Source organism: Molossus molossus, unplaced genomic scaffold (assembly GCF_014108415.1).
Source record: "Molossus molossus isolate mMolMol1 unplaced genomic scaffold, mMolMol1.p scaffold_m16_p_8, whole genome shotgun sequence".
NCBI classification, from domain to species: Eukaryota; Metazoa; Chordata; class Mammalia; order Chiroptera; family Molossidae; genus Molossus; species Molossus molossus.
Window position 1 is genome coordinate 12,949,771 of NW_023425402.1, and position 26,011 is coordinate 12,975,781.

General features: G+C 56.8%; 1 protein-coding gene across 2 annotated transcripts in view; it reads right to left on the reverse strand.

The window, feature by feature from the left end:
* The window catches only part of TFEB (transcription factor EB), a 47,301-nt gene that overhangs the window by 11,311 nt on the left and 9,979 nt on the right, over positions 1-26,011 (reverse strand). Inside the window, exon 1 of one of the 2 annotated variants that reach the window (XM_036248117.1) lies at positions 24,125-24,219. The exons of the other annotated variant lie outside the window; for it this stretch is intronic. The gene's annotated coding sequence lies outside the window, so the exon portion shown is untranslated. Of the gene's footprint in view, positions 1-24,124; positions 24,220-26,011 lie in introns of those variants that run through there. 2 annotated transcript variants of the gene reach the window in all.

Consider the following 26,011-nt stretch of genomic DNA (forward strand, 5'->3'; position numbering starts at 1 on the left):
GAGTGGAAAAAGCAACCTGCGGAATGAAAGGTGCAGCCTTGGGCCACTTGGGCAGGAAGTGGGCAATGTGCAGAGCAGATCAAGGGATCAGAATGCTGCTTGAGTCCCGCCTGGATCAGGGCCGTGCTTTTCACACACCAGCTCATCTGTCCTCTACAACCCTATGAGGTGGCTGCTGTCACTGCCCCCAGTGTCCAGGGAGACACGGGGGCACAGAGAGGTCAAGTAACTTGCCCAAGGTTTCACAGCTGAGAAGCAGCAGAATAGAAATTTGGTCCAGGCAGACTGGTTCACAGCCCCCACTCTGTATCCACTATTCTGAGCTTCCCCAACACCCCAAACTATTCAGAGTGGTTCCCCCTGGGAAGGGGAGTGGGGAATGGTAAAAGGGTTTTTTTATAGTTTCTTATTCCATTTTCGAATCACTTATTCTTAGAATGCGAATATATGCTATTTATGTGATTCTTTTCAAACAAAGGAAAGAGCCCTGGCTGGTCTGGCTCAGTGGGTGGAGTGTCCACCCACAGACCAAAGAGTCACAGGTTCGATTCCAGTCAAGGGCATGTATCTCGGTTGCGGTTCGATCCCCAGCTCTGGTTTGGGTGACGCAGGAGGCAACCAGTCGATGTGTCTCTCTCACATCGATGTCTCTCTCTCGCTCCCTCCCTCCAACTCCATCTGAAAATCAATGGAAAAATATCCTCAGAGGAGGATTAAACAATAAATAAATAAAACAAAGGAAAGGGCCTAAGCTGCTTCCAATCATGTCCAAAGTTGAGGTTCCCCCACGTCTACCTGGAGCCTGGCCCAAGCCCTGCCCTGCTCAGTGCCATGGCTGTGAGGCCAGCTGAGGGCCCTGGCCAAGGACAGTGACTGGCCACCAGGCTTATCTCAGTTTCCATCCAGCCCCAGACAAGAGCCTTCAGAGACCACAGCTTCATGCCCCTCACCCTGCTCTTAGCTGAGGCGGGTCCCTTCCGATACTGAACTGCCCCGGGGGTTTCTGCCTTCCAGGTGCTCCTTGAAAAGTTGGAGCAGCAAGCAGAAAATACACACACGCCATGAGTCAGCAATTCCGTCCCTGACCGATGGCCGGCAGAAAAGCATCCACGTGTCCCGCAGGGGACGCGCACCAGACCAGCCACAGCAGGGTTACGGACAGTGGCCCACACTGGAACACACCCATGTGCCCATCAGCAGAAAAACGCCAAGAAGTGTGGTCCGTCCAAACACTGGAATGCTACTCACGAGGAACATAAACCCGCTGCCACCACACACACTTCAGGTGACTCTCATAGACTCGATGCTGATCCAAAGCAGCCAGACACAAAATGCGTACAGCATGGGCACCGTTTAGAAAGTCCACAATGGGTGAAACAACTGGAAACCAGTCAGGATCCTGGTTACCACTGCGGGAGTGACTGGGACATGGCATGGGACAGCCTGGGGAGGTGGGCTAGGAATGTCCTGTTATTCGATGTGAGTGTTGGGGACACGGGAGTGTCAAGTTCATAAAAATATATTCAGCTACTCACTCACAATTTATTTTCTGTGTTATACTTTCATTAAAAAAAATTACATAAGAGGGAAGACCTTAAATCATTTAAAAGAAGAGTTGCACAAATGACCCTCCCACCCGAGTGCGCCTGTGACCTTAAAATTCCTTTGGGACCAGGCAGCTTCAACACAACTGCCAGGTGTAGCTGGGGCACCCCCTTCGGGAAAGCAGCCTGGCCACATGCATCAGTGCCTTCAGGGAGCAATGCCGCAGGCAGAGAGGGTTTCTTCACAGGGCTGCCCATCACATTAAACGGAGAAAGATAACACAGTCTCAGGGTGCAGACCAGGACACGTGGGGAAGCGCGGTGCGTCCCTCCTGCCGAGAACCACGTTCACAACAAGCAGCGTGGGATGCGTCCAGCGACAGAACGTAGGATACAAACTGCACATGGGACCCAACCATCCGCACGGACAAATGTGTGCCGAAAAGCCTCTCCGGAGAAATACATAAAACACGACTGATTCTTTGGATGATGCAGTTGTGAGGGGGGGTTTTTTATTTCTTTTTACTTTGGGAATGTTCTTTTTCTACAATGATCATGTATGTCTTTCTAATTGGGAACAATATGTATACTAGTAGCTAATGCTCATGGAGTACTTGCCACGTGCCAGGTATTGTTCCCAGCACCTTACTTAACTATACAGTTATTTCATGCGCTGAGTACCAGCGCTACCCTCCCCACCTCCCCAGATGAGAAAACAGAGAGGTCGGCACTGCCAAAGGTCACAGAGCTAATGAGTACCAGGCTGGACCCTGCCAGTCTAGCTCCCACCACCCAAAACCCTCAGGCTTAGAGTCTGGCCTCGGTCCTGCACTTGGTAGGGGGTGCCACATTTTGTTTTAGGGGTCCCCACTGAAGAAGCCCCCTGCAATCAAAGAGCTTCAGCTGCCCTCTGATCCCTTTCATCCAGCCCAGGGGCCAGAGGGGCCTAGGACCATGAACGGCCTGGACTCCCTCAACACAAAGCTCTACCCTTCCTCAAAGGGCAGAGATGGTTTCCGGTATTCCCAGAAAAACACATGTCTGGCGGCTGAAACAACAAAGCGTGCGAGCCCAGAGGCCAGGCCGCCTGTTTAAGCCATTTATTACGTTCTGTGCCTCTGTGGTCGGAAGACGTTGTCTCCTGATCCCGTCTGTTACAATCTGCCAGTTGTGTGGGAACTGCACCGTGTGGCGGAGGGAAATCGAACCGGCCACCAGAGGAAGGCCTTCTGCAGGGGCGCCCAGGCTCCCGGAGGCAGGGGGAGGGACCCCGTGACCTCCTGGGGAAGGTTTCAGCCTTGGGAAGGGAACAGAGAGAGTCCAGGGATGGGGCTGCCTTGTTTTCTGAGCCCCTCTGGCACAGGAGCCGCAAGGGAAGGCCTGATGAACGAGGAAACAGAACAGGAATGTCACACAGTCCCTGGGACAGAGCCATTCAAATTACCAAGGTGGTCACAGGTCCCTGCAGGGCCTGGGGGCATCAGTTGGGTCAGAGCCAAAGAGAGTTAGGGAGGCGTCATAAGATTCCCAGGAGTCAGCAGTCCTGCCCACAGGAGGCCATGGGAACTTGCCACCAAGTCCTTGAGCCTGATCAATGTCTGAGCCTCAGTCTTTCCATCAGTCAAGTGGGGCCGCCCTCCCACAGAGCTGCCTGTTCACGGTCGCTCTGTCCATGCCCACCAGGCATCTCTGGACCAGCCTCTTCCATTTCTCATGAGTTTTTGAGAAAGGGCCCCATCCATACATTCTCTCTCTCTCTCTCTCTCTCTCTCTCACACACACACACACACACACACACACACAGTCAAGGCCCCAGCAGTCTAGTAGTAACCCCAGCTCTGTCTCTCCTTATAGGACAGGGCATGGTGGCCTTGGCCAGCTTTTCATTATTGGTCACGCTTTTTGCTTCATCTCCAAATGCCTTGGGGGTTTTTTGGTTTGTTTGTTTGTTTTTGTTGACTTTTTAGAGAGAGAGGGAGAAACATCAATCAGCTGCCTCCTGCACGCCCCCTACCGGGGACGGAGCCCGAAACCCGGGCATGTGCCCTGACAGGGAATCAAACTGGGACCTCTCAGTTCATGGGGTGACGCTCAATCCACCAAGCCACACTGGCTGGGCTGCCTTGGGTTTTAAAAGGTTTTTTGTTTTTTTATGTTTTCCCAAAGCTATAGATCACATAATCCACAGCAGTGCTGTGGGACAGGCAGTGAACAATGGCGCCCACCTAAGAGATGGTGAGCAGACACGCAGCACAGTGCCCACACCGGGAGGTACTCACTAAGGCAGGTGGCTGTTCTAGTACCTGGCCCGGCGGTTCCCTAGAGGTCATGAAAGGCAGCAGTGGCTCCTTCCAGTATTAAGAAGAGCGAATGGAAGTCACCCTTGTCCCTGGTAAGCGTGCAGTGTTTGACTGGAAGGTATTTGGTATGAGCAGGAAGGAGGTCTATGGTACATGCTTGTAACATTTTCATTTTAACATTTTGGCCTTTTTCCTTTTTATTGAGTATAATTATCTCAGCAAAATGCACAGATTTGGAGTGTGCAGCTCGATGGGTTTTTACAGGTCAGCACCTGCGTGTAATCACGTGGATGGAGCGTATTCCCACTACCCTGGAAAGCTCCCCCCTGGACCCCCTCCCAGAGGGACCCTCGGTCTGACCCCCATCGCCATGGCCGAGTGTCACCTGACCTCGGGCAGACACAAAGGCTATCGTGCGGGAGGTGGTCCTCTCGTCTTTCTGCAACAGAGTCACTCTGCCAAGTGGGAGCACTCCGGCGCAGGCTGATCAACCCATCTGTGACTAACAGCCCGGGAACAAACAGTGAATGACAGGAGGGAGCTAAGGTGCCAAAGGGTGAAGCAGACAAGACTCAAACCCAGGGCACACCCCACTGCACCACACAGAGCGCCTCCTCCCCAGGACCCAGAGCAGGACGCCGCAGGGCTGGGGTCGGGAGTGCAGTCAGGCTGATTTTGAATCTCTGTTGAAGGAGCAGGAGGTGGGGACGAGGGAAAGGAAGGAGACGGGAGGTGAAGGGAAGCCACAGGAGCTCCCAGCCTGCGGAGAGGCCTCCAGTGCCCTCGGCTCAGGCCCGTCGGCCACACGTCCCAGCTCAATCCCACGGGAAAGGGGGGGGCTGGCACCTCCTGGCTGGTAGGCCTGTGGGCCCAGGGCAAAGCAGGGCAATTATGCAGCAAAGGGGGCAGCTTCAGAGGCAATCCCAGAGCAGAGAGGAGCCCATCCCGCACCATAGAATCTAGCTAGACTCTGGCACGAGGCCAGCCCTGGGAGGACTGTCACTGGCTTTGCAGGACAGTGGGGCAGGGGGACATGTAGCTGAGGAAAGCGTGCAGAGAGAAACCAGGAAGGTCCTGGGGTGTCCACCCCTGTGATATGCATAGATAAGGCCCAGCCACACGAGCGGTCTCTCTCTCCCTCTCTCTCTCTCTCTCTCTCTCTCACACACACACACACACACACACACACGCGCGCGCGCGCACACACACACGCGCGCGCGCACCAGACCCCTCACCCTGCCCCTCAGTGGGCAGCTGCCCTTCTCCTGCATTGAAGTGGGGCAACGGGGCTGAAAGGTCTCTTTCCCTTGCTCCCCTGCACCCCCACCTGGACACCCGGTGCACTTGGGCATCCTGCCTGCGTCCACACTGCTTTGTTCTCTGTTTCCTGGCCACCCACCAGTCTCCCCAGGTGCAAAGAAGCTTCCAGAGCAATCAGCTTTCTTCTTCCAGAGTCCCCCCAACCCCACCCCTGAGACTTCCCAGAAGGAGACTCAGGACCCTCAGAGGCTGCTTGTCCAATGACCCTAAGCTGCCCAGCTACCAGCCATTCTCTCCTGCAGCAAACCCTCCCCGAGTCCCCGCCACAGACCAGGCACTGGTCCCCACAACCGACTGCCAGGTCTCACGGGTCCTCCGCAAACACCTCACGGGGCAAACAGCACCTCTGGCAGATGAGAAAACCAAACTCAAGAAGTGGTCAGTTGGCTCAGAAGTGGCTCAGTTGGCTGGGCATCACCCTGTGCACTGAAGGGTCGCCAGTTCGATTCCCGGTCAGGGCACGTGCCCGGGTTGTGGGTTTGGTCGGTCGGGATGCATACAGGAGGCAACTGATCGATGTTTCTCTCGCTTTCCCTCTCCCTTCCTCTCTCTAAAATCAATAAAAACATATTTTTTAAAAAAATTTTTAAGTGACCTGCCCAAGGTCACACTGCAAGAACACAGCAGTGGGAATGGAAGCCCAGGTCTCGCCCAGCTCCAGCGCAGGGGAGGAAACCAGGCCCACAGGGAAGACCCAGGGAGATGGATTCTTGCGGCAGCCGTAGGGACCCAACCTTTGCATTTCCATCTGCTGCTTGGACAGGGAGGCTGGTCGCCTCCGAGTGTGAGGACGCAGGCGGAAGGGGCACAGAGGAGCACACAGCGCCCACTCGAGGGTTCACTCCAAACCCCACCCCAGTACCAAAGCCGCCGCCCCAGCCCTCCCTGCCAGGCCCCGCCCACGGGCCCACTGGTGCCTGCCTCTGCCTCCTCTCCCCCCGCACCTGCATCCCACCCGCCACAGCCTCTCGTTTCCCTGTGGCTTGGACACTGCAAATGAACTCATACGGTTTGGCTCCCTTTTGAAGTTTAATCCGCCTCTGAACACTTTTTTTTCCTTTCTTTATTGATTTTTGGAGAGAGAGGAAGGGAGAGGGAGAGATAGAAACATTGATTGGCCACCTCCTGCACGCCCCCCACTGGGGATCGGGCCCACAACCTGGGCAGGTGTCCTGACCAGGAATTGAACCGGCAACCTCTGGGTGCGTGGGTCGACGCTCAACCACTGAGCCACACCGGCCAGGCAGCCTCTGAGCACTTTGAAACAACCTCTTTATCACTGGAGAATCCAGGCTTCGCTAAATAAAAGAAGACACCGGAAGAAGGGAGGGGAAAGGACGGCGGATAAAACGTCTATGAGCAGGAACAGTTGCACTAAGTTAACAGAGGTGGCCTGTTCTCTCTTCTCTCTGCGTACCAACCAGCAAGGTTGCATGCACCAGGCAGAGAGCAGCTGAAACTCCGAGGGGCTGACAACTCGCCCGGGCCACACAGCTGGTAGGCAGTGGAGCTAGGCACCTGGCCAGGGAGTCTGAACACCCACCTCTGCCCGCCAGGCTCCCCGCGGGGAGCACAGCAGCGCGCAGCGCCCGGCGGGAGTCCGTCTGGAGAGGGCCTGAGTAGGCGGGTGAGGAGGCCTTCCGCCCACTATGGAGGGGCCCTGGGCTAGGAAGGTGGAGCAGGAGGGGTCCCACTCAGCTCTAGCCTCCTCCAGCATAGTCTCCATTCAGTCCCTCCTTCCCCCCATGCACCACCCACCCCCACCCAGAACCAGCCAGGGCTGCCCCTGCAGTTCCCTGACAGCTGTGGCCCACGCCCTCACCCACCCCTCAGCCGCACGTGGTCCTCCTCAGTCTGCTTTCAGGCCCACAGTTGGGTTTAGTGGAAAGTGGTCTGGATGCTGACACACCCGAGTTCGTCTGGCTTTGCCGCTTACCAGCTGTGTGATTGGGGACAGCTACTTAACCGCTCAGAGCCTCAGTTTCCCCATTTGTAAACAGGATGACTCTCCCTCAGAGTAGGTGCGGGGGTCAAGGAGCTGAAGTGGGCGAGGGGCCTGGCACCTCGGAGGTGGTGGGAGAGTGCTAGTCCCCTGGCTTCGTGACAGCGTCGATCTGGAAGGAGTTTAGATGGGAGAGGGCCTTTGAAGTCTGACCAATAAGAAACACAGGTCCTGTCCACTTGAGGTTGACAAGGACCCACTTTTAAAAAAAAATTTTTCTTTATTGATTTTAGAGAGAGAGGAAGGAGAGGGAGAGAAAGATAGAAACATCGATGAGAGAGAACATCGATTGGCCGCCTCCTGCATGCCCCCACTGGGGATCAGGCCCACAACCTGGGCATGTGCCCTGCCCGGGAATCGAACCAGCAACCTCTTGGTGCCTGGGTGGACGCTCAACCACTGAACCACACCGGCCGGGCAAGGACCCACATCTTAATTGGTCACCTGCAACATGCCAGCTGACCTACCCACTTCATACATGAAACCAACCACCCCAGGTTGCTGGGGGGTAAGGAGCAGGGTGGAACTCGGACCTCAGAGTCCCCCTGAGAGGCAGCAACACACAGTGGAGGCCGTGCCCGTCTCCCACACACGCTCACACAGACCAGAGCAGAGACCCCCCTCTCCCTGACCACACAGCTGCAGGGGGGCAGAGACCCCATCACCCTACCCCCAGAAGGGTGACAGCTATGCCCCATCTTCAGTTCCGAAACACACGCCCCACTGACCTCGTTCACCACCGTAGGCTGGACTGCCAGGAGCCCCAGGCTCATGTGGGTTCCAAGGAAACCCCAAAATGTGGGGCCAGAGCCTCAGGCAGGCCTCGGAGGCCCAAGAAAGAACCATGGACAAGGGGGATCAGTTGAGGCTGCTGCAGGGTATGTGATGTCATGGGTTCTGGAAAGGCCCTTGGCCCCAAAATATCTGCCCCCTGGGTCCGGAAATCCCTCCCAACCCTTTGAGAGTCGCTGCCGGGAGAGGCTCCCACCTGAAGCTGCTGTCAGCTAACACCCCTGGGAGAGGCGGCTGACAGCTGGCCTGAGAGTGCTGACAGGGGGAGGGGAGCCCGTGCGCAGCCGGTGACCATCCTGCCAGGGCTGCCCGGCCTGCCAGTTCCCACCGGGAGGGGGCACTGCCCTCCCGACCTCCCAGAAGGCTGGTTCCCTGGGAGCCAGTTCTCTTGGCCAGGGCGGGGGAGGTCCGGCCGGAGAGGGGCCTTACGCACCCCCATACATTCTAGGGGAAATCAAGTCCTGTCCTAACTGTCCACTTGGGAAGGCAAAGTGCTGGTGATCAGGAGGGGACGGGAGCCCTGAGAGAAGGGAGGTGGGGAGACGCGGGGGAATTAACCAGGTTCCAAAATAGCACAGTTGGTTCTGCCTCGCTTCACCCTGCGCAATGTCTGGCAGCTTCTGCTTTCGGTCTGACTCACGCCTGGTGGGGGCAGGACAGGGTGGCCAGCGCAGGCAGAGGCCTCTGGATAACCGCAGACTTCTCCCTCACTACACGCACCTATGGCCGAGTCTCTTCCCCGCCCTGCCCATGAGCTGGGCTTCTGGGGACAGTCACTAGGGGCACAAAACCCAGCAGCTTGCTCGCCTGGGTCCTATCCCAGCCCTCACCCACCCAGCTCTTCCTTCCCCAGTCAGGCCGCTGGCCCAGCCCCAGAACGCGGGTTTGCTCCTGCCCGGCCCAGGTACTCTGTTGACACCTCCCTCCCCCACGGGGAAGTGGGAGGAGACTGCTCTAAAACCAACCTCCCCGCAACAGGAGGAAGGGCCTCCCCAGCTGCAGCTCCACCCACACCTACTCCCCTCAAGGTGTGAGAGAAACAGCACAGCCTTCCTCTCAAAATGCACACGCACCCTCCCCCTTTTTTCTGTCCTTAAACTCCACAAGGAACAAACACTGTGCCCTTGGCCAGGCAGAGGGGCAGAGAGGAATGAGCACCCTGGGTTTTGTGCATGTTGGGTGGGGAGGAGCATCAGCAACTCCGCTCTCCCCTTTCTTGATCTGGCATCTCCATCTCCGCATCTCCAGACCTCCTCCTCCCCAGCCCCCCCTCCCCAGGCAGCTGCCTTCTACTCACTGCTCCCCGATCAAAGATGCTGAGGCCTCAACCTGAGACTCCAACAGAGAGCCTCCGCATCAGCTCCACCTCTCAGTCCCTGTGCAAATCATCCCTGCCCCCCTCCCGGCCCTCACACCCACATGGCTCCCAGTGGGGCAGGTACCAGGTGGCTGTGCGCTCCGCCAGGGCCCGCCCTGTCCAGAGGCTGGGGGATAGATGGCACTGGCCCGAAGGGGCAGGACGTCAAAGATAATGAGGTTGGCCAGCAGAGGCAGACACACTCCTGCCCGCCACCCTAGCACACGTACCCTGACCAGACCTGGCTGAACAGTAAACACCTCCAAGGGGAAAGGCTATGGCTGGTGGCTGAAGAGATGAGTCAAAGGGCCCCGGCCTTGGCATCCTGCCTGTGTAGCCCAGTGAGTTTTCAGTGAAGGGACCACCCTGGGCAGCACCTGCCCTGGGCCTGTTGCCTGCCCTTCGCCATCCCCACACCAGCCTAGTACACTCCACTTCCTGCTCTTAGCTCTTTCCATGCCCTGGGCCCCCAGGCATGGGGCTGTGCAGCGGGAGCCTGGGGGAGGGGGCAGTCCAGAGGGAGGACACCCCTCTCCGAGAAGCAGGTACCAGGCAGAGCCTCCACCAGGGACAAAGAAGGGTGACGCCTCACTGTCCATGAATTGCATCCTCTTCCCCATAGAGACACGGAGGGAGGGCACTAGAAGGCTCAGTACCGATGGCTAAAAGGCGGCCGTGGAGCTAGTGGGCCCAGGAAGGGAAGAGGCAGGGGAAAAGGAAGTCAGAAAAACCACGACAGTCACAGTCCTGGGAAACTGGCTGGAGCTGGGAGGGGCTGGAAGGCAGCTCCAGGCTCTGCGCTACCTCGCATGTCTGCCCCCTTCTAGGAGAGGAGGCGCCACACAGGCCCACCTGCTCGGACAGGGCCTGGGAAGGGCTGCCAGTGTCTGGCACAGGGTGAGGACATTCACGCTGGGTCCCTTTCCTCCACAGTGAACGCCTGGAGGGAGCCTGACAGCTTCCTCTTTTTCTCTGTGGCACTTGGCACACAGTAGGTGCTCCTTAAGGAGCTGTGAACACTGAATGTGGTGATAGGCCCCTGTGGGAAGGGTCTGCCCAGGGGAGGTGGGGGTGCGGCTCCATAGGCACGGAGAGAAGGGAGGTGTGGGGAAAGGCTTGACAGAGCCACAAGCCAAGGGACCAGCCGGACCACCAGGCAGGGGGTCAGTGAGTGCGGCAGAGGCTGGCAGGGCCACACCCCTGGGTACGCACAGCCAGCCCACCTGAGCCTTCCAGCTGCCAGCACCTGCAATGATGCCAGAGCCAAGGGAGGCGGCACCCTGTCCTCCCCCTGCACCCCTTAGCCAAATAGTAAGGGGAGCAAGTGAATAACCACCCTGCGCCCTCACCCCGCCCCCTGCAGGTAACACTAAAGCTCAGTCTACAGAGGTCCCCAAGGAGACTGGGCTGCAGTGCCCACAGCAGTCACTGTCCCTAGCACATCGCACTGGCTTCCTTCCCTCCGGTCTCACTAGTCTACCCGCTGTCCCTATCGGTGCTTCCTGGGGTCGCCGCCCAGTAAGCAGTCTGTACTCACACCCCGTCTTGGCCAGTGAGGTCCGAGGAGGCAGTTTTGACCTGAAATGAGCATCCAGCTCTGCTTAGAAAGAAATGGCAGTAAAGGGGACGGGGCGGTAAAGGGGACAGAGTGAAATGGGGGCTGCCATCCTGTGGAGAAGCAGGCGTGTGAGAGCCCAGTCACTGGAGAGACTGGGAAGCTGGAAGCAGCAGCCAAGGGCGTACCCAGAAGTCTCCCACTTGTGGGAGGTAAGACCTCCCTCAGAAGCAGAGCTGGTAAGATGGAGAGAAGAAGGAAGAATGTGCCAGTTATGGGATGAAGAAGCCTCCATTCCAGGGGTGTTTATGGCAACATTAGGTTGTAGGTGGCAAATGCCAATAAGACTAGAAGCCCAGCATTGCCTCCCACCCCAGGATGCAACTGGAACAGAACTTAGAACTCCAGCGTTCCAGAATCTCAGCCTGCCCATGCATTCGGCAGCACAGCGAGCATGTTCCACGCTCAGAACTAGGCACTGAAGACACCAAGAGAGGCTGTTTGATTCCACACTAAGAGCATGTGTTTTGAAGCAGGTACAACTGAATCCCAGATCTGTTGCTTACTGTATTCATGACCTTCAGCAACTTAACTTCATGGGGTCCCAGTATCCTCCCAATAATGTCCATCTTGGAGAACTTCTGTAAGAATTAATGTAAAGCATCTAATATAGGTGCTCAATAAATATTTGATGAATACATGGATGAATGCATAGATAGAACAGATGCATGGATGAGTATAATGCACGAATGGATGAATGCATGCATGGATAGATGGATGGATAGATATAGATGGGTAGATGGATGGATGGGCAGATGGATGCATGGATGGATGGGTAAATGAATGGATGGATGGATGGATGGATGGATGGATGGATGGATGGATGGATACATGGATAGATGGATGGATGGATGCATGGACGGATGGATGAATACATGGATGGATGGATGCATGGATGGATGAATACATGGATGGATGAATACATGGATGGATGGATGGATGGATGGATGGATGGATGGATGGATACATGGATGGATGAATGGATGGACGGACGGATGAATGGACGGACGGACGGATGGACAGACACATGGATGGATGGATGGATGGATGGATGGATGGATGGATGGATATTTGAAAGGAGACAAAAGAGAGCAGTAGTTGTCTACAGTCTGATTTCCATCTGGTTAAATATCCCTTTCTGCTCAATTTAATAACAAGAAAACAAAGGCCCATCACTCTCATTTATCTTAGACGGATAGGAAGTAAGCTCCTCCTAATGAGCCTCAGCTCCACTATTGTTCCCTGAAGGGTGTAGGGTATGTCAGAACAGAGGGTGTCCTCCTGTCTCGGTCACCATTACACTTGTTCCCACCATATGGTCCCACCATGCCCATATCCCTTCCCCCTCAAGTCCAACTCCACCCAAGCTCTGCCCCAGGGAAGGTGGGTCAGGGACCAGGGAGAGGAGGGAAAGCCAAACAGAAGCAGGGCAGAGGGAACAGGCCAGGATGGCTGAGCAGAGGGAGCCAAGAACAGAGTGTGGGTATGTGGGATGAGGTGAGCAGGGATCAGATCAAGAGAAGGGACTGAAGAGCAGAGAAAAGGGTTTATTGTCTTTGGAGAAACAGAGAAGAAAACAGTCCTGCGAGAACAAAGGAGCAGAAGTGAAATAAATGGACTGAGCAATAAACGAATGCCATTCCCTGCTCCATCGCCCCCAGGGGCTCCCCACTGTCCACCAGACAGAGTCCAAACTCCCTAGTCAGGCCTTCCAGGCATCCAGGGTCCCTCCCCCCCAAACAAGCCTTGGATTCAGCCTGGGGGCCTCATCACTCCCTCTCCCCAGTACAATCTGGGCCTCCAGATGCTCCCCCTTCCCTGTCCCCCTTCCACTGTCCAATCCCCACTCGTCTCTGGAAGCCCTCGGACGTGCCACTCCTGTGGCCTTGGATGAAGATGTGTTGACTGGTGGTAGGAGTGGCATAAACAGAGAAAGATGAGCCCAAGCAAAGTGGGGAAGGAGGTGAGGCTCCAGGCTGGGGCGAGAGAGGGCCTGGCTCCATGTCCCCTTCCAGCTGTCCCCATGGCCCACCTGTCCCCATGGCCCAGCCCTGGCATTGCACAATCTGTGGTCACTGCAGAATGCCCTGTACATTTGCTAAGAGGGCTGATGAGGGAGGGAGGGAGGGAGGTAAGGAGGGAGGGAGGGAGGGAGGGAGGGAAGAAGAGAGAAAAGGAGAAGGAGAGGGAGGGAGAGAGGGATTAGTTGTTCTACACTGACGGAGGGAACCAGGCCTCACGTCCAGGACAGAGAGGGACAGGAGGGTGGGCTGAGGAGAACAGAAGCACTTCAGCTTTGCCCGACCCCAGGGGGTCCGGGTTCAGAGAGTAGACAAGTTGAGCACACAGCAAACCCCGTAAAAGTTGTGTCTGGGCACCTCCGTCATGTGAGAGGCGTGGGCAGGCAGAGATGGGACCCCTCACAGCCCGCACCTGGGCTGCCCCCTCGGCAGGCTCCCGGCCTCACGGGCCCCTTCAGGCTGGGAAATCTGAGCAGATGGGGCTGCTCAGGACAGACTCTCAAAATAGAAACAACCAGAGGCCTTAGCACCCCTGCCTACCAGGAGGTCTAGGCTGGGGAAAGGGGCTTCCCTGCCGGCCTGAGGAGCACAGGAAAAGGGGGTGAGGGTCCAGGCTGCAGCCCTGGCCACACCTCACCTCTACATGCCTGTGCCCTCCTAAGGAGCATAAAGGATATGCAGTGTGGGTGGAGCAGGGAAACTGAGGCACAGAGCTGCCCACCAGCTCTAATGACTTGCTTTGCCTGCCCAGCCATAAGCATCACCCTTCAAACAGTATATGGAGATCCTACTGCCCCAGGACCCCTTCCGCCCTGGGGACACAAGCTTTCTAGAAAGTAGCCTGTCTGGGTCCCCAAAGCTGGGCTGCCCTGAGCTCTGACCTGGAGGCCGGGTGTGCAGCAGGTACGTGGAACGGAACACAGCCCGGGCCCAAGGCTGTCTGGGCTCAGCCCCAGCTCTGCCATTGCTGGCTGTGACCTCGGGCAAATCACTGAAGCCCTGATACCCCGTGTCCTCACCTGTAGGGGGACAGTGCTCCCTGCTCTTGTACCTCACAGTTGATGAGAAAAACAAATCTATTCCTTTGGCTCCTTAAGTGTCCGAACAGTCCCTCCACTTGGGACACTCACACCCTAGTGACCAGTCCTGCTTCCTCCTCACCAGGCCCAGTGGCTCAGGCCTGGCAAGGGGGTGCTAAGGAGCTGACAGAGCCACTGATATTGATAGAGCTGGTGCCAGGCCCATTGTGGGCACGGGGCCCCGGGCATACAATGGGGCTGTGTGTGTACCCAGCGTTACCCTGGAGCAGAGCTGGGCAGGCTGGCATCTGGGGTCAGGCCAGGAATTCATTTCCCTGGAGAGGGCCTCCCCACCCCCTTCCAGGCCACACAGCCCTGTGGGGGTAGGGGCAGGCACCAGCCTCTCCCACAGCAAGCCCAGGCCCAGGCCATGGAACGGGGACATGCCTGCTGGCGGACACTGGGGAATAGGGACTCTTGAGTCCAGGGCCGGACTCGGCTGCTCACTAGGGAGGCGTTTGGGACCCACTATGTCCTCTGGGGCTGCAGCCTTCCCTACAGGCAAAGGGAAGATGAGGTCTCTGGAGCCAAGAGAGGGCGCAAGGAAAGTCTGCAGGGACCCCTCCCCAGACAGACGCCTCACTCCTCACTCCCCAGCTTGTTGGGGCCCTGGGGTGCCCCGGAGAGGAGCGGCTCGCTCCCCAGGGGAATGAGTCACCAGTTGGCTGCAGCCGGGCCAGCGGGGCGATGGGGCAGTGCAGCCGCTCCCTCCTTCCCTGGCAGGGCTGCGGGGCGATGGGGCAGTGCAGCCGCTCCCTCCCTCCCTGGCAGGGCTGCTGGACTAGAAAAGCACCGGCTGGCTGCGACGGTGCCGCCCACAGCGGTCCAGCCGCACGCAGCTCCTTCCCCGGGCGCAGGACTTCGCAGGTGCCAGGATGCGGCGTCCTGAAGACCTGGTCCCCTCACTGACCACAGCCCTGGCATGGGCCACCCCCCAAAATGCCTCTGAAAGGGGTATCACTGCAGGACAAAGCACTCGCTTACCCCTCAGTGAGAAACTGGCCCTGCGCAAGGGAGGAGGGGACCTGGGCCTGGTGGGGGCTGGCGGAGATGTGGTCCCTCCTCCTCAGAGCCTGGCTGTTGGGCAGCAGGGGTAACTGCCCCCACTCCTCACTCTGCACAAAGCCCTTCACTCAGTCACAGCGACACACACATGAGCCCCTATGGCTGCCACCCACACTCCCAGGTCACACACGAAAGTCACTGTGGTGGCCCCAGCCCAGTGGACACAGTTGGATGCCCCCCTTCCCAGCACATCCACAGGCCCCAACCTCCCCTGCTGAGCCACAGCACATCCTGGAGGCGCCAAGGAGCCCCAGGGCACCCCAACCTCCACTTCAGGAGAACCTGAGGCTCCTGCCTGGGATGAGAGGACCTCCCCGCCAGGCCGCTGCGCCCCGTGCGCATGTGCACCTGTGGAAGGCCCGCCTGAGAACCGAGGCGATGAGCCAGAAAGAGCCTTCTGCTACGAGCCCACCACCCTCATTCCACTGGCAAACAGCCGAGGCTCCGCTTGGGAAGTTTCTCGTTCAAGTTTCTGAGCAAGGCTGAGGCTAGGGCTGAAGTGGCGTAAGGTTGGTCAGACAGAGCAGGGGACAGGGAAGGTGGGGCGAGGGGCAAGATGGAAGAGGAAGGCACAGGGGGAAATTTGCGACCACCCCCGAGGGACCGCTGTTCTGGGATGCTGTGCTGGTACCATTTCATTCATTCCTTTCAAACATTTCTTGCCCCGTCAGTGTAGCTCAGTGGTGGAACATCATCCCCTACACCAAGAGGTCGCCGGTTCGATTCCCAGTCAGGGCACATACCCAGGTTGTGGGCCTGATCCCCAGTGGGGGGCATGCAGGAGGCGGCCGTCAATGTTCTCTCTCATCGATGTTTCTATCTCTCTCTACCTCTCCCTTCCTCTCTCTCTAAAAGTCAATAAAAATATATTTTAAAAATTTTTAACATTTCTGAGCCCTATCATGTGCCGGCACTGTGGCTAGGGTGCTCCTGCCCACTCAGCCCTCACTCCTTCCTGGGAGAGTCTGCTTCTGGGCTGAGTCTCGTCTTCGAGGCAACCACAGCCGCGGGCAGCAAGGCTGGAGTGCGCTCACACCGCCCTCTGCGGGGAGCCCGTGGGGAGCCCCCCAGGGAGCCTCGGCACCCTCCACTCGGCAGTGCCCGTGGCTTGGAGCCCCCTGCCCAGGTCACCTCCCAGACTCAATGCCAAGTCAGGGGACAAGCCGTCAGATGGTAGGAGCCTGGGAGGTCACCCAGCAGCAGAACCCCGTTTCCAGACAAAATGTATTAGGACCCTTGATATGGGACACATGACACTGAAGCAGCTCTGTGGGGAGGAGAGAAGGCCAGGCCCCCCAAACACCCCCAGAGGTTCCGAGGAAGGGTCTGAGGACCACAGCTCTCTCCGGCCTCTTCTTACAGAAGCCAAGGGAAGAAAGTCACGCATGTGGACCCCGTAGCTCAGAGAGAGCTGGGACCACAGGCCCTCCAAAACCTCCAGGCCAGGCTCCGCCACCCCCCAACTCCCAGGACAATGGCATCCCATCCTCACACAGGAAAGGGACACAGCAAAAAAGTCTCATGGGCCCTAGCCGGTGTGCTCAGTGGTTAGAGCATCAGCCCACACACAAAAGAGTCAAGGGTTCAATTCCTGGTCAAGGATATGTACCTGGGCCGGAGGTTCAATCCCTGGCCGATCACTCTCTCTCTCACATTGATGTTCTCTACCACCTCACTTCCACTCTCTAGAAATCAATGGAAAAACATCCTCAGGTGCAGATTAACAACAACAATAAAAGTCTCATGGATTCAGCTCCTACCATGTGCCCAGCGATGCTCCACCAACATTGGATGCTTTGTTTCTAAGATACTTCTATGACCTACATATTATCTATCATCGTGTAGGTAAAGAAATGGATATTCAGAAACGTTAACAACTCACCCAACCTGTGAGCTCCTGGCCCCTCGCTGCAGCCTTGCGGAGCTGGCCGCCACTGTGACACCTGGCTGCGACCACTCCCTCTGAGCCCAGCCCAGGCTTCACCACACTCTGGGAGAAGCTGAGAAGCCCCCCAAACTCGCTGCGGCCGCACAGCACACACAGAGCCTCTTGTTAGCAATACCAATAAAAACAAAAAGCCTGCCACCTCCCATTATATAGCACTTACGATCTCGGCACTTCATATATTATTATTTACTCAAACCTCACAACACTACACTCCCATTACTCCCATCCTCATCTCACAGAGGTAACAGGCACAGAGAGGTTGATGACTTGCCCAAGGTCACACAGCTTGGAAGTAGCAAAGCCAGGACTCAACCTGGGCAGCCTGCCTGCTGCTCCTCCTTTGGTGGTGACTGTAACAAGTGTGGGGTGTGCCTCCCTCCTCTGAGGCCACACTGCAGGGGTCGGAGGCCGACTGGAACCCACGAGGGCTGGCAGTGGGAAAGCCTATGAGCACCACCAGCTCATGCTCTGGATGGTAGCACCCCCCCCCCCCGGGCCAGGAGCTGGAGTTAGAATGAAGAGATGAGGAGGAATCGATGCCCAAGTATAAATAGGATGCCTACTGCGTGCCCAGCTTCAAGTTCTGGCAGGTGCAGGAAGTAGAAGCCTCTGTCCTTGCTCTCCTGCCAGGGGCTCCAGTGCCCAGCAAAGCCCAAAGGGGTCGCCCACAACCCCACCCTCTTCAGTACTGGCTGCACCAGATGTGGGCAACACTTAGAAACAGGGCTAAAAATAGATTCCATAATGAGTCAGTGCTAAGAATAAACCGGGCAAACAGCCCTCCAGGAAAGGACAGGCTCTACCGAGGGGGTACCACCTCCTCCCACCTCCCAGCCCTGCCTGGCCCACCCTCTGCCTTTCACTCGGAGCCCCCCACAGTCAGCAGAGTCTGGGGTACCTACACCCCAACTGCCATGTGGACAGAGCCATGGCCAGCCCCCTACAGAAGGGTGGGGTCAAAGGTGCAGAGGCAGGAGACCACCCTGCTCAAGGCAGAGTGGACTGTGGTGCTGAGACGCGGGGTCCTTCTCAACTCTAATACCAGCTTCTGTAGGAAAACAGGCGTCCTGCCCCAGCTCCCCTCCCCTCGAGTCCCACCTGTGAAATGAGTCCCTAGAGTCAGCCACACTGGCCCACTTCATAGGCAATTGGGGCGGACTGAGCCCGAAGAGGGACAGCAACATACTAAAGGGCAGACCTCAAAAGTGGGCATGAACCAGAACTTGGTCCGAGCCATGCCAGACCCCCGGCCAGGGGTCTCCCCCATTTCCTCCATGTTCTTCCCTCTTCGCCCCTAGAAGCGGTAAGAACTGTCGGACTGTGCACATCTGTACATGAACTGATGGAGCACTGTCCCGTGTGGTGTCGACAGACAAGAGGATGAGTTCCATCCACAGGGGAAGAGCCTGGGCTCAGAACATGGAACACGTACTTGCTAGGGGCCCTGCAGCTGGGATGACGCCTTATTGCCATCCATCGGCCAGGAAAATATCCCCAGGAGCCCCATGCTGGGCACAGACCCATCTCCCCAGCAATGCCGGGGGGAGGGGGGATTTGACATCCTCTCATGCCACTGGGAGCCAGAGGGAGGGGGCCAGAAAAGGGTCAGAGCCTTCAGGAAAGAAAGAGCATCACATACAACCTTCTCTGAGATGGAAAGAGGAAGGAGGGAAAGGAGGGGCGTCCTGAGCTGAGCCCTGGCCATGGATTCAAGGAGCCGCGGGGTGTAGTCCCAGCTCTGTTCCAGAGAATTTCGTGATCTGGGGAAATCATTTCCTAGGCTTCACTCCAGGTCTGTTTCTCCATCTGGAAAATGGTGCTTTGAGCACCAGGCCTTTGAGATATCCTGGGGTATATCATGGCCACATACTGGGGGTATACATACAATGGATATTAGCGTATCAAAGGCTCTGACAAGTCTTGCAACAAAGAAACCTATTTTGCGTGGGTTGTTTCTTTTTCTAAGATTTTTTAATAATTTTTTTTTTTTTTTTAAGAGAGAGAGGAAAGGAGAGGGAGAGAGAAAAACATCAGTAAACACTGATCGGCTGCCTCCTGCACACCTACCAGGGATGGAGCCTGCAACCTGGACATGTGCCAGAACTGGGAGCTGAACTGACAGCATTTTGGTGCATGGGACGAGGCCCAACCAACTGACCCATCTTGTATTTTTTGATTCACACTCTGCCATACCTGCTTGACTACCAAACCCTTCCACAGAACGCACCTTGGAAAACCCCCGAGTAAACTGTGGGGGCCAGCAGGAAACATGAAAGCCGGAAGCAGGCCCAAACAAGATGCATCAGGACCCTGCAGTCAGCTACAAGCCCTGAAAACTTCCTGGCAGCTCCTGGGTCCAGGGAGTCTAGCGCTTCTGTCCTACGAAAACCTCCCTCAGGACCCGCCCAGGGTTCGAATCCCATCTGAGCCTCAACAGTCCTACTGAGAGGAGCAAGGAAGGAGCCAGGACCCTGTGTCATATGACCGAGGAGACTGGGACCCTGGAAGACCAGAAAACTGACCCAGGGTCACAGTGCAGGTGACTCTGCAGGTAGGAGAGAAGGGGAAGCGGACACACCTACCGCGCCGTTATCATACACGAAGCCCTTCGCCCCCGTTGTCCTGGGGAGTTCTCCCAACAGCCCTTTGAGGGAGGCACTGTTGTTATCCCCATTTCACAGAACAAGAAACTAACAGCAAGAAAGATTCTGCCACTTTTCCAAGGTCCCAGGGCTAGTAAGTGGCACGGCCTGGATTTCAACCCTGGCAGCCGGAAGCCAGAAGGCAGGCCCTCCGCCCGCTCTGACACTCACTCGCTAGGTAACCTTGGGTGAGGGACTTAACCACTCCTGGCCTCAGTTTCCTCACCTATAAAACAGGACGGTAAAAGGACCTGTGTATTAGGTTATTACGAAGATTAAATCTGCAAAGACACAAAGGTGCTCAGCACAGTGCCCGGCACACAGGAGGCACCGACTGTGGGACCTTTCAGTAGACACACCTCGGCGCCGAGCCTCTGGGCTCTGGACGCCCCAGGCGGGACGCACTCGCGGCTCTCTGCAATGTGGGCCTGCCCATCAGTCCCAGGCCGCTGCCCCTCCACCTGGCAACAGGGATCTCCAAGCTGGGGCTCTAAGGTACCCCACGTAGGAGGGGACTCTGGAAGTTTGGGTTCCCAGACCCAGGCCAAACCTGGGTCTCACCCTCTGAGGCCTCTAACAGGCCACTTCCCCTGCAGGGCTGGGGATCAGAGCTGGGGATATCCCCAGCTCAACATGGGTCACAGGCCTCTCCCCATACTTGCCCCATGGCCCCAGATCACGGGGTGGGGAGGCAGGGGGCTCTCCAGACAGACAGCTGATGTCCTCATGACCTTCCCCAGCCCTCCGAGCCTTAGGGATGACAATAACACCCACCCGGAGCCTTCACACTTCCTGTAGCAGCTCACCCACGTTAGGTCACAAGATGGGCACCGCCACCCATGAGGCCAGCTGCTCAGGGTCAGTAAACCCACTTTACAGAAAAAGAAATTAAGGCCCTTATTTTCCCTGGGTGGGGATCTAAGTAACAGAAAAGCTTCTGTCTCCTGGACCGCAGCTCAAGGCTGAGCCAAGCCCCAAGCCAGACCCAGCCGAGCCAGGTAGGGCAGCTGGAGGGGAGAAGAAGGTTCAAGACACTCATGGGGCCAAGAGGAGGGGAGGAGACGGTTATACAGGGGACCCAGGGTCTCACCCACTCACTGAGGATCCTGCAAGTGTTGAGAGGGGACATCAGTAACCCTGAGTCCTCCTCTTCCCACTCCACCCCAGCCAGAGGAGATGGGCACAGCCCTTGCCCAGTACCCTGAGATGACCCCCACTCACCCCTCTAGCTAGCATGGGCACCGCTGGCCAGGCCCGGCCCTGCAGCCCTCCCTTGGCAGGGAGCTCCACCTACCAAGGTGGCTCTCTAGCCCCAGACCCAAGCCAACTGTTCATCCCAGGCATTGTCTCCGGTCACTGTACCCATCTAATGCATGTTATCACCCAGAAAGCCCGCCCTAACCGCCTCACCCCTACCTCTGCCGACCCCCAGGGCCTGCTCACCCACACACACCTGGCTAAGAGTTGGTCCGCCTCCCAGGCTGCCCCAGCATACGACGCTGGGTCCTGCACAGGAGGGAGGCCATCTCCAAGGCACTGGCCCCAAGTATTTTGATCATGACTCACAGAAAATTTTTTTTTTTTTTTTATCCTCACCCGAGGACATTTTTCCATTTTTTGTACAGACAGAGTGGGAGGGAGAGAGAGGAAGAGAGAGAGAGAGAAACATCGATGTGAAAGGGACACATCGAGTGGCTGCCACCCGCACGACCAACCAGGGCCGGGGACAAACTGCAACCAAGGTACATGCCCTTAGCGGGAATCGAACCCGGGTCTCTCCGGACCGCAGGCGGGCGCTCTAACCGCTGAGCCAAACCGGCCAGGGCCAGAAAAATATTTTTATTTGACCCTAGTACACACACACACACAAGCATACAGAGAACATGCATACATACAAACATGAACCAAAAACCAAAGGTTGCACAAGCAACCCTTGACAATACTGTGCCATACACTTGGATGTTTTCTCTTCTTTTTCATTAAAAAAAATATTCACTGAGACCCACTAAGCTGATTTCATGGCCCGATTAGGGTCCAGTTAGTGGCCCTGATCCACAGTTTAAATAACGACTCTCCAGGGATGCATGTGGCCCAGACTCCCCACCAGGCACAGGACCCCTCTGGATCTGCCTAATAAAGAGCCAGTTGCGGACACTCACTCCAGGCCAGACCCGCACTGAACCTATTGTGGGGTCTCATTCCATCTGCACCGTCACCCGAGGAGGGAGGGCGCTGCTCTAACCCCACGTTACATGTGAGGAAAGCAAGGCCCAAGGTCGGCAGCAAGGGGCTCAGGCAGAATCACAGCCAGTCCGGCTGAGTCTGGAACCACACTGGCCGCCGGCCGGTCTCCAGCCCCTCTCCTGTCCACACTTGGCCCAAGGAAGCCTGCTCCAACTCCAGCGACTGAAAGGCCAGGCCTGCCCTGGCCAGTGTGGCTCCGTCAGTTGGCCATCGTCCTGTACACTGAAAGGTGGTGGGTTCGATTCCCAGTCAGGGCACATACCCAAGTTTCTGGTTCAATCCTCAGTCAGGGAGCATATGGGAAGCAACTGGTCGATGTTTCTCTCTCCCCTCAATGTTTCTATCTCTCTCTTCTTCCCTCTCTCCCTCCTGTTCTATCTGAAGATAAATGCAAAAATTTTTAAATGCAAAAAACAAAAAAATTTTTAAAAATAAATAAAAAAGCCATTCCCTATAGTAACTTAATTCTCCATAGTAGCTGACTTGAGGGGATGCGGGCCAGAGCCCGGGCTGTGCGGCCAGCCACACACTCCTCACGGCAGGCCCTGCGCCCTTCTCCACACCCACCTCCACCTGACACGGCGAAGGAGCCGGGGTGAATAAGGGGGCCACCTCGGGGCTGAGGACCATTCTGCCTCATTGATTTCACTGCCCTAGGGCAAGTCACCCAACCCCTTTGCGACTCCATGTCCTCATCTGTGAAATGGGGAGGATAACAGCACCCTCCATATAGGGCGGCTGCGAGGGAGGGGCTGACACATGTCAAGCATCTGGCCCAGTGCCTGACGTGGAGCATGGCCTGGGGAATGTGAGCTCTTATCATCATCCCCAGTCCTAACTCAAACCCCCATCATCAGAATAATCACATGAGTGTTACACACAATAGCCAAGTGCCCATCAATACACCAGTGGGTAAAAAAGTGTGGCACACGTACACAATGGAATATTACTCAGCCGTAAAAAAGAATGAAATCTTACCATTTGTGACAACATGGATGGACCTGGAGGGTATTATGCTAAGTGGAATAGCCAGTCAGAGAAAGACAAATACCACATGCTTTCACATGTGGAATTTAATAAACAAAATAAAGGAACAAACAAAACAGAAACAGACTCATAGCTCCAAAGAACAAACTGATTGTTGCCAGGGGAGGGGGTGGGGAGAGGTGAAAAAGGTAAAGGGCTTAGAAAGTACAGATTGGTAGTTACAGAACAGCCACAGGGATGGACAGCACAGCACAGGGAATAGAGTCAATGACTCTGTAATAACTGTGTGGTGCCAGGTGCGTATGGGAAATATTGGTGGGACCACTTTGTAAAGATATGACTGTCTAACCACTATGCTGTACACCTGAAACCAATACAAAATAATACTGACTGTAAACTGTAATTGAAAAATAAAATTTAAAAACAATACCCGCCGTGAAGCCTGGGCTGGTTCGGGGCTGTGCGCACACAGACATGCCCGCGTTCCCATAGAAGGTTAACCTGGGCACAGCACTTACTCACTGGTGCCAGGCACACTCAGAGCGTGAACCCACTCTTCCAGTCCTCACAATGAAGCCACACGGTGGGCGCTATAACTGTCATCTCTATTTTACAGAAGAGGAAACTGAAACACCAAGAAGCTAAGTAACTTGCTAGGTCGTGTAGCTGCTGCGTGGCAGGGCCAGGATTCAGACCCAGGCAGGCTGGCACTGCACACCCAGGCCAGCGCTCCGGTCGCTGCGCGCAGCCCGATGGAAGCAGGCACTTACTGCGGCCTGGCCCTAAACTCATCGTGTCCACCACCTTCTCCCCAGAGCCCCAGACAAGCCCGGCGGTGAGGAGCCGAGGCGGGGTGAGGAGGGGAGGGGAGGGCTCGGACTGCTCTCCGGCCAGAGAGCTGAGGCCCTCATGACCTTCCGCAGCGCTCCTAGCCGCCCCGGTGACAGTCACAACCCACCGCGGTCGCACAGCTCCTCAGAGGTGGGGCTGGCAGCCAGCAGCTCTGACTCGGGGTTTCACAGTTTCCACCATCTGGGGCTCAGGGGAGCCGGGTCTGCTCGCCCCTGGAGCTGGGCAGGGCCCCCATGGGCCACCTGCTTCCCCAGTCCTGACCATACTGCCAAGGTATCCCCAAGCCAACACAGCCTGTGCGCCTCACCCCACTCGCCCCCTCGCCAAAGACACAACCCACACACATGCACACATACCTGTAAGGGGGGTCCCCCTGGAAGAAGGCCCCCTGGAAGGCTCAGCTCCTCGGGGGGCCCGAGCCCAGGGCCGTGGCCCTGCTCCAGCGCCAGCCCCAGTTTCCTCATTTCCCCAGCGCTGTTTCTCACCCAGCCCCCTGCACCTCGGCCTCAGGAAGTTGCACAATCCCCTGGGAGCTGCAAATGCGGCCAAGGATTACTCACAGCGCCCGCCCTGCAGGCCGCGCTCACCCACAAGTCTACCCAACGCACAGGGGCCCCCAGCTCCAATCTCCCCCACCCGTCTCCAGGCACCCCAGCCCCCCAGATTGAGCCTCTGACAGCCACCTCCCACCACACAGCCAGGACGCCCAGGCCCCAGGCCACACTGCCCCGGCCAGGGTCGCTCAGTTGCTTGGAGCATCATCCTGGACACCAAAGGGTCTCAGGTTCAATTGCCAGTCAGGGCACATGCCCAGGTTTCAGGTTCAATCCCCGTCAATGCCCAGTTGGGGCACATACAGGAGGCAACCAAGCAATGTTTCTCTCTCTCTCTCTCTCCCTATCTCTCCCCTGCCCCTCCCTCTCTTTTCCTCTCTCTCTCAAATCAATGAAAGCATAGCCTCAGGTGAGGATTTGTTTAAAAAGACGGCGAATCCCACTAGATTCAGTGCAGGCCTAACCCTAGCCCACCCAGCTCCCAGCGTCCTGGAGACAAGCCCTCTTAGCCAGAGCCCCACAGTTCCCCACCTTCCTGACTGACCTCACACGTGTCACCTTGCCCTTGGGCCTTCCTGGGGCCTCCAGAAAAGCAGTGCAAAGTCTCAGGGCAGCCCACCGTGAAATGGACCCTGAGACCGAGCGTGCTCCCCGGGAGTCCTGGGGAGCTCGGAGCCATCCCGCCGCTTCACCCGTGGGAAAGGCTCTTGCTGCTCGCGCAGGTTCCGAGGTTCCTGGGCCCCAGAGCTCTCTAACAGCCCATCCATCACGGGACATTCCCAGCGCTTCTTGCTGGTAGCTAAGCAATCCCCATCTTTGTAGGTAAACACCCCTGGTCAGGCCCTGGCCAGTTTGGCTCAGCAGTTGGAGCGTCGGCCTGTGGTCCAGAGAGACCCGGGTTCGGTTCCCGCTAAGGGCACATACCACGGTTGCAGTTTGTCCCCGGCCCTGGATGGGTTGTGTGGGTGGCAGCCACTCGATGTGTCCCTTTCACATCGATGTCTCGATCTCTCTCTCTCTCTCTCTCTCTCTCTCTCTCTCTCTCTCTCTCCCTCCCTCCCTCCTACTCTATCTGAACAAAAAATGGAAAAATGTCCTCAGGTGAGGATAAAAAAAAACAACCCTGGTCAGGAAAGGCTGCCAATCGCTGAGCTGGTACCAGTCATCTACACCTCGAGGTGGATGCATTTCTGGGCCCTTTCGTGAGAGCATGTTTCAGGAAGGGACAGCATGGTGGCAGGAAGACTGGGCAGGCCACAGCTCCTGGAGAAGGCAGGAGGGGCCACTGAGGTGAGGGGAGCCCCAGGGCGAGGTCAGAGAGATCCAGGGAGCTGACCCAGACTCTGGCTCAACCGTAGGTCCCTCCCTGGGACAATTAACCCTAGAAGGGCACAGAGGGTGAGGAGGAACCTGGCCAGGGTGTGCAGAGCCCCTAAGGATGACCTCTGGCTCCCACCCCTCACTGACTTGCAATAGGCCTCAGATAAGGAGTATGATAAGCACCTCTTATCCTTATCACCCCACACAACTTTGGACTCCCACCCAGCTAAGGACAAAGTCAGAAATGTTTCGCCTGGGCCCCAGGGCTCCCCAGAGAGCCCCTTATTTCTGCAGCTCTCATCAAAAGGCTGGGGCCTCCGGGCAGTTCCTCCACAGCCCTTTGAGGTCTAGAGTAGCAGGAACCAGGGT